The sequence below is a fragment of the Paroedura picta genome, chromosome 8 (genome assembly GCF_049243985.1).
Source record: "Paroedura picta isolate Pp20150507F chromosome 8, Ppicta_v3.0, whole genome shotgun sequence".
Classification (NCBI taxonomy): Eukaryota; Metazoa; Chordata; class Lepidosauria; order Squamata; family Gekkonidae; genus Paroedura; species Paroedura picta.
In genome coordinates this window covers 49,706,510-49,720,875 of record NC_135376.1, presented here as the reverse complement: position 1 = coordinate 49,720,875, position 14,366 = coordinate 49,706,510, and the positions used below count along the sequence as shown (strand labels likewise).

At 41.5% G+C, this 14,366-nt stretch overlaps 1 long non-coding RNA gene across 2 annotated transcripts in view; it reads left to right on the top strand.

The window, feature by feature from the left end:
• Positions 1-6,331, top strand: part of LOC143843506 (uncharacterized) — a 132,449-nt gene extending 126,118 nt beyond the window's left edge. For both annotated transcript variants that reach the window (XR_013233579.1, XR_013233578.1), the window contains one exon: positions 1,674-6,331. This is a non-coding gene — a long non-coding RNA (uncharacterized LOC143843506). The remainder of the gene's footprint in view (positions 1-1,673) is intronic.
• Positions 6,332-14,366: the final 8,035 nt, after the last annotated feature.

Sequence of the window (14,366 nt, the reverse complement as noted above, 5' to 3'; positions counted from 1 at the left end):
TTTTGTGTGCCCAGAAGAACCTGTGCCACTATTGGTGTACACACTTAGAGGTTTTATGCGTGCCAAATAGATATTGTTCTATGGTCTTTAAACATTTGAGCTCTTATAATAAACTACATTTTTCTAAAATTGATTGTATCTTAGACTTTTTTCTTTCTCGCCTGTATTTCAGGTTGGGTTTTTGTTTCCCTTTATGTTACTTGTCAATGCATATTCCAGCCTGTTCTGGGGTGTTCTGGAGGTATTTTAGCCCCGAACAGGTTAATGTACACAATTTGGAGTTCCAAAATACATTTGCAGTTCCAAAATATTATTCTGGCATGCCTTAAATATGTACCACTGCTTTTTGAGGTACTAATATTTGTTTAATGTCTGCTCCAGCCTGTTCCCAGGATGTTCCAGAGGAATTTTGGCCTGAAAAGGGTTAATAAAGGTGTGGGAGCTCCACTTTTTTATTTCTAAAAATTGTCCTTGAGTGTCTGTAATGCATTCCCCTGATTTTTATGCTATTCTTGTCTGTTTAGTGCCTGTTCTGGGGTGCTCCAAAGGCATTTTGGCCTGGAATGAATTTTAAAAGGCATGCTAATTCCCCCATTCATTTCTAAGTATTTGATGCTTTTTGGCCTGGCAAGTGTTAATAAAGGTGCAGAATTTCTGATTTTCATTTCTAAAATATTGTTCCCAAGTATCTGTGATGCATCCTACTGTTTTTTGTATTATTCTTGTTTGTTTAATGCCTGTTCTGGCCTGTTCCCGGGCCGTTCTGGCTTTTACCCTGTCCCCCTTTTGAACCCTGCTGCATAGATGTCCCATAAACTGATATAGATACTTCAAAGAGAAAATTACCAGTGCAACATACTGGCCCTTACATTCCCTCTGTAGGCTTTGCAATTTGCAAGGAAGCTATTTCAGTAATGAAAGGTGGATTGTGAAGAGGCTTAACTATGATGAGATTCCCCTGAAGAACAATACTTGCCTTAATTTATGCAGCTTTATTTCCCACTTCCGGAGGATTTGCTAAGGAAAGAATTTAATCTTTTCCCTAGATAAATATACTAATATTTAATAAAAGTAGAGCCAGGTGCCAGTGTTAGTGAAAATAGGAAATTTACATGAAGGCTGGCCAGACAGGAACAAAATAGCTAAAACGAGAAATGTTAATCCAAGGATGTATTTTTTAAAGTGTCATCTACTCCAGAATGTTTTTTTTAATGGTGCTGCCTCCTATTTGTTGGTTTTGTAATATTATGAAAAAAATGTGTTTTGTCTTTACTATCTCACACATTATAGTTTGCCATTCTTTATTTCTCCTCCTTTTGTATTGGGATTTCAAAAGAATGAAAGGTTCTCTAGTTAGCCTGTGGAAAAGAGGGGGCCATATTCTGTATACACCTTTGCCAAAGATTGTAGAGATTCGGCCTGAGGGCGTTGGCAAACCACGCTCTCTGAGGCTGCACCTCTGCATCTAACCTAGACCAATCAGGATACTACAGCACAGCAATTACCTTATATGTTAAAAGGATTACTTGAAGCCTATCAGTTTGCTCCACGCTGCCTCGCAGGATTACTTGAAGCCTATCAGTTTGCTCCATGCTACATCGCGGGATTATTTGAAATGATTTACGTGTATGTATAAATAAAGGATTCCCCTCTGTTCGAGAGGTCTTTCGCAGGAAATCCTTCTCCGTGTCATTCTTCCTCATTGCTTCCCGACAAGTGGTGACCCCCGACGTGATTCCAGACCCTGTGCTCACCGCGACCAGAAAAAGAGTCTTCGTGCACGATCAGCTACGGCTCCCTGGTGAGTATGGGGGAATCATTGTCTAAGGAACAGGTAAAGCATGCTGACGAATTGAAACAGGCAGTGAGACAGTGCACAGGAGAGGCGATTTCAGTGAAGGACCTCCGGGAACTGATACAAGAGGTATCTTGCCAGTGCCCGTGGTACCCTTTAGCGGGGACCAGAAGACTAGGAGACTGGGCAAAAATAGGGAGGGAGTTAAAGGCAGAGCCCCATGCTCCCATGCTGATCTTATTGACATGGCAGAAAGTACATAAAGCGCTGGAAGTCATGAACCCAGAATCTGGAAATCTGCTATTGAAAAATATTGCACCTTCACCCCTTCCCTATCCCACTCTCTTACCAGTGGCCGTTACACCGACCGCTCCCAAACCTGTCGCCTCGCAGCCATTAAGGACTGGGGGCCACTCCCAGATCGTTAACACGATTCAAGCTGCCCATCAGGCCGGTCAGCTCGATCTCTCTGAGGACTGGGAGGGAGAAACCCCAGCGTTCTTTCCTTTAACAAGGGGGGAACCACGTGGGGAAGGGGAAAACAGGCAGATCCCGTTAATGTGGGAAGCCATTCCCTATTCAATTCTGTGTGAGTTGAACAAGGCTATAAAGGAAAATGGTTTACAATCCTCTTATTTTCAAGGAATGATAGAGGGGATCACTAATGTTAGGCAGAAAGTCTCTGAATTCTTTCTTGATTTCATCAAGCACCTTACAGAGGCACAGATTAATAATCAGGAAGCCCAAACTGAATTGCTCAAGAAATTAGCTAAAGAAAACTGTATTTCAGAAAATAGATGCATTATTCAGGGTTTGGGCCGTGATCCAGATATTGCAAGCATGATAAAATCTCGCTGGGATTTTGGCATAGGTGACTACCAAGCTTCTTTTGACTCAGGGTAAAGCCCTCTGGAATATTGTTCATTCTCCAGATGCTTGCAACGATCTTTATCAGGGATCACTAATTCTTAGTCAATGATCTTATTAAAATTTCTGTTCCTCTTACAAAGTATGCATTTTCTCTAGTTTTTCAGCTTTCTTCTCTTCTACAATGTGCTTTGGAAAGATTTTGTAGAACAGGTTTTTTCCATCTCTCTACAGATTTATATGGTCTTGTTCTTATAAGCAAGCATTTTTAGAAGCAATATGCATTAAACCACAATCTGCAGTAGTATTTTTGGGTACTTGCTCGAGCACCCTCACCTTCTGAGGTTAGATGGGTGGCAGCCTGAGAAAGGATCTTTTCAGTTGTGACACTAAAATGATGGAATTCCATTCACAAAGAGATTTTCTTGTTTCTCTCAATCACTGCACATGCCAGTGGATTAGAACTGAACTGTTGTATTTGGCTTTGCATTAATGACCTCTTTTCTTATTTCTGTGTTTTACTCAGTTGTTTTCAATTGGCTTATATAATGTATCAAATAATGTTTTCATGGTTTTGATGATTAGCCACCTAAAGAAATTTTGAAATTTAACATTTGGCTGTAATTGATAGAGCCTCCAGCTGCAGTAGCAGGAGTGCTGTTTAGCGATTTGGAATCAGGCTCTCTTTTTCCAGTTCCTTTGCTAGGAGCTTAGTTAGAAACTTATCTTGCTTTCTTACCTATCACCTATCACTAATCTACACAACTAAAAGGTTTTCCGTAGCACAGGAATGATCCTTTGTTTACAGCCCAGGAAGAACTTTAGCTTTTGTTTCCTGACCCCCGCTTCAAGGAGGAAGGGGGGGGAATGGAGTTCGGTCTTAAAATTTTTGGTCAGCAGTTAGGAAGTATGCTCACTGAAACGCTGCTATGCCTCAATAGAGCTTTATCAGTCAGAGCTGTCTAGCTGCGTAATATTTATAGGTCAGGGAAATGCCTGGCTGTGATGGAGATAGAAATTTTTATATAAGACAAAATCCTTTTGTCTTTATTTTATGTTTTGCTACCTTTTGGGTAAAAACAAGGCACAGAACCTCTTTGGGGAATGTGTCCACAGTTTTTTATTACATTATCAGTCTTTTTATGTGTAATTAGCAGTTAGAATATTTTCTTTTAGTCAATTTTTTTTGGGTTGTCTTTTTAAAGGAGAACCTACATTTTGGTTTTGACTCAGGCTACCTGATTTATATCAGACAGCCCTAATCTTTCACAGGTCAATTGTTTGTTTGGTCACTGGAATGTGTGGAGATTAGCTCTCTCTTGGTGCTCCAGCCATTCCAGCCCTCAACAGGAGATGAGACTGCCTCGTGGAGTCCCTCTCTTTCTTTGAATTTGTTTGGTCCAATGCTTGAGCACTATGAAAGCTCTAAGCCTCCAGGTTTCCTTCCAAATGAGTATTTGCTCTATCTTGTTTCTAACGTTTTCAGTTGTCATTTTCTTTGAAAAGGGTTATTACTGATGTCCCAGTAGACGGCCTAACGGTGTTTACGGATGGATCTCCCTCACCAAGAGTCTTAACCTGGCAACAACCAGATGGTATATGGTACAGTAAGTTTACAGGTCCGCAGATAATCAGCCACCGGTTGGAACTGGCAGCAGCAGTGTTGGCCCTGGTCTTTCTGAGTCTCAACTATTTAATTTAATTTGAATTCTGATGGTTTGTATCTCTGTAATCTTTTATCTGTAATTGAATATTCATATTTGTCTCCAGTATGTGATGAACAACTATTAAGTGTGTTTTTAGCTGTACAAAAATCACTGTAACAGTGAACAGCTCCAATGTATGTAGCTCATGTGAAAAGCCTTTTCCTGGTTTTCTCACTGAAGGAAATGCTTGAGCTGATTCTCTTGTTTCATTTGTTGTTCAGTCTCCAATTGAGAGCCATGCTTTGCATCATCAGAATGCGAAGGCCTTAGCCAAGGAATTTCACCTTCCCTTGGAAGATGCACAGGCTATTGTAGAGCATGCCAATGGGACCCTGAAACGCATGCTCGACAAACTAAAACAAAAAGGGGGAATTGGGATTTCCCTTTTAGACAAGGAATCCCTGCTTTCAAGTACTTTGTTTACTCTAAATCATCTTAATCTTATTTCTTTTAATTCTCAATTTTTAGCTAGGACTCAGCATCATTTCCAGACCGACGTACCTCTTCCTCGGGCCGAGGATCAATACCGTCGTTTACCAGACCCGAGGTGGTACGGGCCAGTCCCATTGATTACCTGGGGCTGGGGCTACGCAGCAGTTTCCCTTCCCTCTGGGTGGGTTCCTGCTTGTTGTGTCCGCCCTGCACTTAATGGTTGGCATCAGGGGTTAAGCAACCCAATTCCTCAGTTCAACCTGCAGCTGCAGGAGATGGAGCCCGTGGTCAAGAGAAAACGGGGAGGGAAGACATCCAAACCCCCCAGTGACTTGGCGGGCAATAAAGGGCCTGTATGATCAAGCCGAGCAGCAACTCAAGGACCAAGGACTTCCAGAAACTCTGGAAAACTTTCTTGCTGCTGTTATAACAGCTTTACATTTTAATTCTGTTGTTATTTGGTTATGTTTTATGTGTGGGTTTTTCCCAAGTGGGGTTGCCACTCCGCATTATATGTCTGCGCCTAATCACTGGGTCCACCATGCTGCTTATATGTTTCAATTTCATGGGAAAAATGTGTCTTTAATCTATGAATCCCGTCTGTCAGTAGCTTCTATGTCATTTATCCCCACTCCCTTTAATTCACCTGAGATGGTGCTGGCTGAATTACAAAATGTAGACAAATCAAAGTTATTTGCAGGGAACTTTTCACAAGTTAAGCGCTTTCAACAATTTCGATATCAGCGCACAATGCCAGGTCTCTGTTTTTGTTGTCATGCAAAAAATTCGGCATTTCATAATTGGACACCCAAAAATCACAGTGATAAAATATGGGTAATGTGTTGCCAATCCCATGAAACTTTTCAGCGCCGAAACATGTATCGGGCTTATCATTGCCTTAAAACAAAAAAGGGGGAGATGTAGAGATTCGGCCTGAGGGCGTTGGCAAACCACGCTCTCTGAGGCTGCACCTCTGCATCTAACCTAGACCAATCAGGATACTACAGCACAGCAATTACCTTATATGTTAAAAGGATTACTTGAAGCCTATCAGTTTGCTCCACACTGCCTCGCAGGATTACTTGAAGCCTATCAGTTTGCTCCACGCTACATCGCGGGATTATTTGAAATGATTTACGTGTATGTATAAATAAAGGATTCCCCTCTGTTCGAGAGGTCTTTCGCAGGAAATCCTTCTCCGTGTCATTCTTCCTCATTGCTTCCCGACAAAAGATTGCTTGGATAATGAGGTAAATGTCTCCAGTCTAGATAACTGGTGATATCATTGCAAGTATTTCTGCCACAAATCATCCCAGTTGATGCTGGTTCATGCAAGCACCTGTAACCAAATCCTCAAAGGACTTTTTGAATGCAGTGGAAAAAGCTCTAAAGCCCCGCAAATTCGACTTCCTGAGTCAAACACTGGAGAAAAGATGCTGATAGACAAGTGATTTTTGCAACACCCTGATAGGCTCTGAACAGTTTGATAAAGGAGAGTGGGAAGTAAAATAAAGTTTTTGTTTTCTTTTGACTGAGTGCATGTGTTTGTCATTGCTGTAACCTATCCAATATTTTGTTATTTTCTCACAGGTATTTTATTTTTCACCATTAATCCCATGAACCTACAGCTCTGTGATTCCTTTCACTATGGAAGAAATTTTACACTGTACAGAAACTGAGACTTCCATGGACTGCAGATTACAAAAGATAAATATCATCAGCGCAATCCTAAGAACACTTTGCTGGGAGAAAGTCCCAATGAACAGACCTGAGTAGGGTTCTGAATAGGCCAGAGGGGGATTGTTCATTATCTGTATTGTTTAATACACCTACCTTAATATTTTATTTATTTATTGTAGGGTTACCTTCAGGCAGACTGCTCAAAACACCAAAAACATTTTGAACAGCAAGAAAGCAAAATGTAGCAATAAAACACTCCACAATTCAACAGCCATAAAATATATATCTGACAAAGGGTCTGTTGATTCAACAGATATGTTTTACTTTAAAAATATTAGCTGGCATTGTGGTCCCTTTAAAACGTGGAGAGAGGTGATTGGCTGCCTGGCTTGATTGATAAGCAGAGTTGCGTGTAAGGCACTTTGCTCTCTTCCACTATTTCAAGCAGGCATTCAGAGTGCTAAGAAGTGTGAGAAGGCTGCAGAGGAAAGTGAGGGAGCCAGAAAATGAGGAATGGTCGGAGGCGTGTTATTTTTTAGCATTACGCCATTGCGCTGGCATAACGCTATTTTTTTCAATGTATAGAATTGCCCTGGGTAAAATCTAGGCAAAGAAAATTATTTTCATTACACCTCAATGATAACAAACCAAATGATTCCCTCTGGGGTGGCATTTCACAGGCCAGGTTCCACCACTAAAAAAATGGGGGAGGGGAAGGATTCTGTCTTTGCCTTTGCAGATGCAGGCATCCAAAGCTGGGCCTCAGATGAAGATCTTGGAAGGCAAACCAATATGCAAGAATGTGTTTCTTCAGTTGCTCTGGGTCTATTGAAGGCAAGTTCTGGCACTTTGAATTGAGCCCAGAACAAAATTGTTAAGTTGTGAAGATCTTTTTATATGGAAATGATTAGTCATGGAATTATGGCAGCAAAAATTGTCATTGCTCAGTATTGGGAGCACACAGAACTACCCAAGATGGCGGACTGGCTTGATAAGCTGGGAAAACTTTGTAAGATGGCAAAGTTGACAACTTTGCTAAATAGAAGATCTCCTGAAGAATTTCAAGATCATTGGCACCTCAATGTGGACTATATAAATAGATTTATAATATGTATTAGACCAGCGTGGAAACTAAACACTGAATAGTTATTAGTATTCTTTTCCTACTCTATTTTTATGTTTCTTTTTCTAATGTTTATAAAAATAAATAATTTACAAAAAAGAAGAAATTATTAGTTACATTTACTTTGGGTTGGATCCCAAGAACCCTGAGCAGAAAGAAAATATTCACTACCACTGTTTGGTAAATATTTTCAGAAAAGTTTGCAGAATAAACTACAGAATGCTATAAAGTACTTTTATGCTTCTGGGTTTTATTGATGGATTTTAATGGTTGTCAGTTTTAATGATTTTATGTTTTATGTTGTTACCTTTTATGTTATGAGTTGCCTTGAACAGGTCTGTAAAGAGGAAGAATATAAATGTTTTAAATAGTTTTTATGCCTCTCCTAGTGCAATAATACAAACAAACTGTTCACATTCTCCCAAAGAAACACATTTTTGGCTTTAGTTTCAATTTCTTTGCAATGTACTAAAACAAACTATAAAGCAATCCTTTCATGAGCAGAATATGCCCCCCACATGTGGAAGGGTTGAATCCAATTCATTATACTCAAATATTTATTTGAGGATACTCAATCTCTAGTTTATTACAAGATTTATGCTGAGGATTGCCTTTAACATTTATTTGATGTCAGTTCCTAAACTTATTAAACTGTGACATGTCCATACCCCATTTCACTTTCATAAAGTCAATAATACTTGATAGCCAGCAAGTGAATGTATGAACTGAATGATTCCATGTTGGAAACAAATAGAAGTATCTACTTTACGTTGTCATTATCACATGATAAATATTTATATGTGCAAAAGCCTCTAAAGAAAGGCACCCACACACACACACGTGTGTGTGTGTGTATGTAAGGTTTGTAATAACTCCATCCTATTTCTAATCACAAACATTGGATGGAGGCATTTTAAAGCTATTTTTAAAACCCAGGATATATCCTTGGTCTGCACATAGACTCCAGCAGGTCTGTTACATTGCTTCACTGTTCATCTTTTAAACAAAATGAAATATAGATCTGCTCTATAAATCATCTTTCTTGCTCTCAGCTGAGTTCATGGCAAGTCATCATGTTTTTAAGTGTGAACCTGTCCAGTTTGTTGTCATTTATCTTTTGTGTCCCCATTCCAGTTTGACTCAAGGGTGAACATTCACTCCAATGATGAATGTGACTATTCCTGTATGTATTTGAGAAAGGTGTTATTAACCCATATTCTCCTTAATATTTAATAATAAATGTATTATTCATAAACTGTTGCAAGAGACTTAGAAAATAAGATGACCAGTGACAGGTTGTTTTTGACAGAGGGCAGTTCAGCATGAAGGAGGTCTGTTCACATATAGTACAGTCCTAAACTTTTTAATGTCAACTTTGTGCTTGGCCACATGTATACAAGAGGAATAAGAATGCTGAGATAGCGGAATAGACTAACTCACATCAGAATACAGATTGTGAATAGAGGTGGGCACGAACTTGGAAAATGGAAGTTCATTGGATTAGTTGGTGGTCCCAGGTCAGGGGAAAGTCACAAACCTTGAACCCCAACCTTGCATGGATTCCCCCTCCCTAATGTTCACAAATCTTCCAGTTTGCTTGAGTTCCTTAAGTGCTTAGCTGTTTCCTGGGGTGATATACATGTGAAATTCACTGTGGAGCCCCCTGAATGTATTGCCACATTATGGACATGGTTTCTGGGTTTTGGCCAGTGTCTGCCCTTCTCTTCTTTGGCCCTGGGAGGTGGTCATCCACCCACCCACCTTCCCATGTCATAGTTTTATAGAGAAGCAACATTTCCTATGGACTTAATGGATGATGACTGAGATGGGCCCATGGGGGCCAATAATGCCTGCACATATGACCATGAAGGCCCACATGCTTGGAGGTGCCTGGATGAGGTGTAGCTCCCAACATGCTCCCTGAGTCCTGGGTCAGGTGCTCTGACTTCCCACCTATCTACCTACCAACCTAATCAACTTTCTACCTGCCTACCTTACCAGCTATATACCTGCCTACCTAACCATCTACCTGCCCACCTACACCACTATCTACCCACCTATCTAACACCCACTGAGCACAAATACCTGTGAGCACTGAGCCCAGGGCATGCAGTGACAGCTACAGCACATACTGGCTCCTCCAAGCTTGTGGAACCTCCTGGTCACCCTCACTCTGCACACACACCCTCCAGATCCATTATACAGAGGACACAGCGGCCCTCCTCTTCCCAGGAGCTGTTATGACGAATTGCATGTCTGGCAGCCAAGTAGCCAAGCAAAGGCAGGGATGCATGACAGCCTCTGGGTGCTGAGGTAAGGCCAAGTATCTTTTTGACCTCTCCCTCCTGTGGGTGGGGGGGGGCAGCTATGACTCAACCCTAACACCATCCTACCACTCACACTGCTTCTCCATGCAGCATCTCCAGAAGTTTAATCCCCAGTAACAGAGGTCACCGGAGGCTAGTCTGGGGGGGGGGGGGACTTGCATTTCCAGGTGGCAAGCCTGGGGTCCTGGCTGAGACTACTGCCTTCAGGACCCTCTTTTGGTTGCCACCTTCCAGGTGCTCAGCAAGCATTGGGCCATTGGTGTGCACATGTATATTTCCATGTGCCTGTGAGCATGGCTTCTGGAGATGGGTGCTTCCTTGTGGTTAGCTGGGTGCGACTGAATCCTTCCATGCTGTGCCTTCGCTCATTTGTATGACAATAAAGCTGTGGCTGTTTTTTGCCAAGTATTTCTGGTGTTGATGTCAATTTTCCCACCACGGCACATTACACCCTGCAACACAATCCGTTACACTGCTATTCTCACAGCCAATACCTTTGTACAAAAAATGAAGACCCAATGTCTTTGCTATTGTTGGCTGCTGTGTTGATGTTGAGTCAATGTCTTGCTCTCCTAAGTCACTAAACTTGATCACAGCCACACAGATCATGTATTCTGTCCAGACCCAAGCCTTTTCTGTCTCTCTGAATGACCAGGCTCCAGTCTGCCAAGTCTCTGTCTTTCTATACAGGCAGTAATTGATTGTGTTACTGGCTGGCAGGAATTCTTGAATGCCATGCCATTGCTCATTAATTCTGTAATGCAGCCTTCTCTGTCTAAGGCCACTCCCTCCTTTCCTCTGAGGGTGATGCAGTTTTTGCTGCAGTGTTGCTTGCTGCGTCTTCTTGACCTTGAATTCAGAGACAGGCAGAGTGTATTGCAGGTGCAATGCCCAAAACGAAAGTAGCTCATAATCTAAAGAATTAATCTAAGAGGTCACCCTGCTTTCCCAACATTAATTATGTAGTAATAGTGCTCCAAACCAGGGTTCCCAAATCTGGTATTTACCCAATTTTTTCTGCTGATTCCTAGGGCAACCACCATCGATTCTAGGTTTTCATCTGAAGTGCACTGGATGCTGTCCCCCCAAGTTCCTACCCCTAAACCTTCAGTACTCTAGTACACAATATTCTAGTACGCAAGATGTAACAGATTGTTGTTGTTAGTTGCAAAGTCATGTCTGACCCATCGCGACCCCATGGACAATGATCCTCCAGGCCTTCCTGTCCTCTACCATTCCCCAGAGTCCATGTAACTGATAATGTCCATCACATCATTCATAATGTATGGGGCATTAATGTGCAGAAGAAAAACTCTGGTGGGTCAGACAGAAAGTCCACCTCATCCAACAAACTTCTTTCACACAGTACCAACCAGCTGTCACCTGGAAGCCCAAATGAAGGCAACAGCTGACTCACCTTTCCACAACTGTATTCATTCCTACATCCTTGAGTACCTGTTCTCAAAACATGTGGGCCCCCTGCTGTATCTCCCTGATGATGCTTGGCAAAAGAAATATACAATATCACTTTAGCTTTTCCTAAGGCCTTGTGTTCATTGGCTGCCAGTTACAGAGATGTATTACATTGTGAAACCTCTGGCCTTTCCACTCTTTAATGAGTGCTGGAAAGTTTGGCTGATGAGTCAGTGGCAGCTATGCGCCATTCAGTAATGTGTAGGAAAAAGTTTGAGTCCAGTGGTACTCTTTAAGACTAATAAAGTTTTATTCTGGCTATAAGCTTTCATGTGCATGCACACTTCATTAGATACATGATTTATTGCTCAGTTATCTTGACTCTAATTAGCTCTTTGTGGCAACTACACCTCCCCATATATAACAGTTGATGCTCTCTGCACCTAAGTAGTGTGCCTTTACATGCTAAGACTCTTAGGGCCTTTACGCACGGGGATCTTTGTTGCAAATTGTTTGCGGAATGAAAAATCGCCATTTAAAATAGTGGAATTCGTCGTTATGCATACCTGCCTTTGTAGTGGAATCAGTTGCGTTTTTTAGCGTTTCCCACAGGCTTCCGGTCTCGGCAGAAATCGCTAGAAAGGAAGCGCTATTGCCAAGCTCGTCCCGCCCCTGGCCATCAAGCAGCCAATGGGCAGCCGTTAGCATGCTCCCAAACAGCCCCTTTCCCTTTAAGAAAGGTTTTTTAAAAAAAAAACAGACCCATAGCAACGAATCTAGGTAGATTCGTTGCAACGGAGAGACCCATCCAGCTGCCTAATGTGAGCTGTCGTTTGATCGTATGATCGTTGCCACGCTGCCTCGAGTGATAAAAAAAAAATCCCCCCCCCCCTCTCACGGGCCCGATTTTCGGCTGAATTAATGTGTAAAAAATAAAGGGACTTTATTTCAGCAAACGGGCTTTTATGTGGTTTGTGCTTAGTGACTAAAGGTAAAGGACTGAAGCCAGGGAAGCCTCTAAACAGAAAGAGGCTCGCTGGTGCGTTTATCCCCGCTCGCTCGGAGAAAAAAAAATGGCGATCGCTTCGTCGGAAGTTTGGAGGACAGGCTCAGGAGGAGGGACTTTGAAGAAACCGCAACAATGGTAATGCACAGGTCTTTATCGCTAGTGTTACAGATTGTTTGCAAGAGTGTAGCGCTTTCCGGAGGGTGAATCCACTTTTTGGGATTCGCCTGAAAGCGCTACAACGAAGCGCTTTTTGCTGATCGGTTTCAGGAGTGTTGCAGATTGTCTACGACGTCGTGCGTTAAGGCAAATCAATAGCGTTTCCAATTAGCAACCATTGTGCGATTTTGAAGCCGTGCAAAAAGCCCCTGAGTTCCTGCTTATATCCAGAACTGAACTTTGTTGATCTTGGAGGTGCCACTGGACTCACCATTCTCACATCTGTTTGTTAAATCTTGTATTTGTATGATAATTTACTCCTATTCACGGGTCTTACTAAGCACTTTAATCGAATCTCAGCTAATTGCCCAGTTACTCATGTATCTTGACTCTAACTAGTCTTTCCTGACAACTATCCCCTACATATTCTCTCTCTATATATGTAAAGATCGAAGACATTTTGTTTCAGCGCAGAAGTGTGCACACACCCAAAAGCTTTACCCAGAATCAAACTTTGTTGGCCTTAAAGGTGTCACTGGATTCAAACTTTGTTCTACTGCTGCAGACCTGAATTGCTACAGTGTAGATAATTTCTGAGTGGCATGTCTGAAAAAGGTTCTGGAGTAACTTCCTAATGATTTCCAGATGCTGCTATTATGTGGAGCTCTGTAAAAGAAGAAAAATCTGTTCAGATCCATACTATTGTAGTATATGGAAGCTGGATAGGGAGTTAAATATCCTGGAAACAGTGATGTCTGAATAGATTATAGAGTGAGCCCACTGAATGCTGGTGTAATTGGGAATGGTTCATGGGCGTCTTTCTAGACTGAATTCAGAAACATACTTACCCTAGTTGGAATCTGTGAAGAGTTACATTTCTCCTAACAACCTCACAGGGAATGCTTACAGATGTGCTTATAGTTGCAATCCTTTACTGATTCACTGAGAGTAAATCCTAATGAATACAGGGGGACTTACTTCTGAGTAACGATACCCAGGGTTGGGCAGCAAGCCTGCCAGTTTATAGTTGCACTCTGTGATGCTTTTGATTTTAATTGTCATCTATTTCTTTTCTTTTTTTCCTGCAGTGCCTTTTCATTTCCTGCTAGACAGCTTTTTTAGGCTATTGACTTATATGGTTGTGTGAAAGATACCATAAAATCTAAAGGAGCATTGTAAATGTAGGGAGGGAAAACAGGTGTCTGCAGCTTAAATGGAGAAAATAACACAGTCAGAAAACCTAGCAGTCAGGGAAGCTTGAATAATACTATCTAACCTGCAATTATATTGTCTCTTATCTTGTCCTAACAGGCGTCACTTTCCATTACAGTGCATAGAGAATTTACTCACTTAACACCAGTTTTGGCTGTTTAGATGCTCATAAATAACATATCTAGGGGTTCAAAAACAGTATCTTCAAAACTATACTTTATTTTCACCTAGGTATTTAGAAGTAACAGAACTAAAGGACACTTTTCTATTTTAAGCCCATATACCGTCTCTGTATCTTTGGCATCCTAGCATGAATACAGATGTCAGTCTTACAATAGAAGAGAATGTGGCTACTGCAAGAGACAAAAGAACACAGGTTTATATTTCTTGTCAAATAATGTTTTTTCTCTCTCTCTCTTCCCCTTGAAAACAGCTGGAGCTGCTGTTTTCAGGAAGGGTCTCTAAAGAGCTACAAAGGAAGATCAAGGAAGCAACTGTTTATTCTAGGACTGATGAGCAACCTATATGTCCCAGGGTCTGGATGGCATATGTTGAGGGTTCTTAAAGAACCCAAATGTGAAATTGTTGGACTTCTAACCAGTATGTGTAATTTATTGCTAAAATTTACATCCCCGTCAGAGGTCTG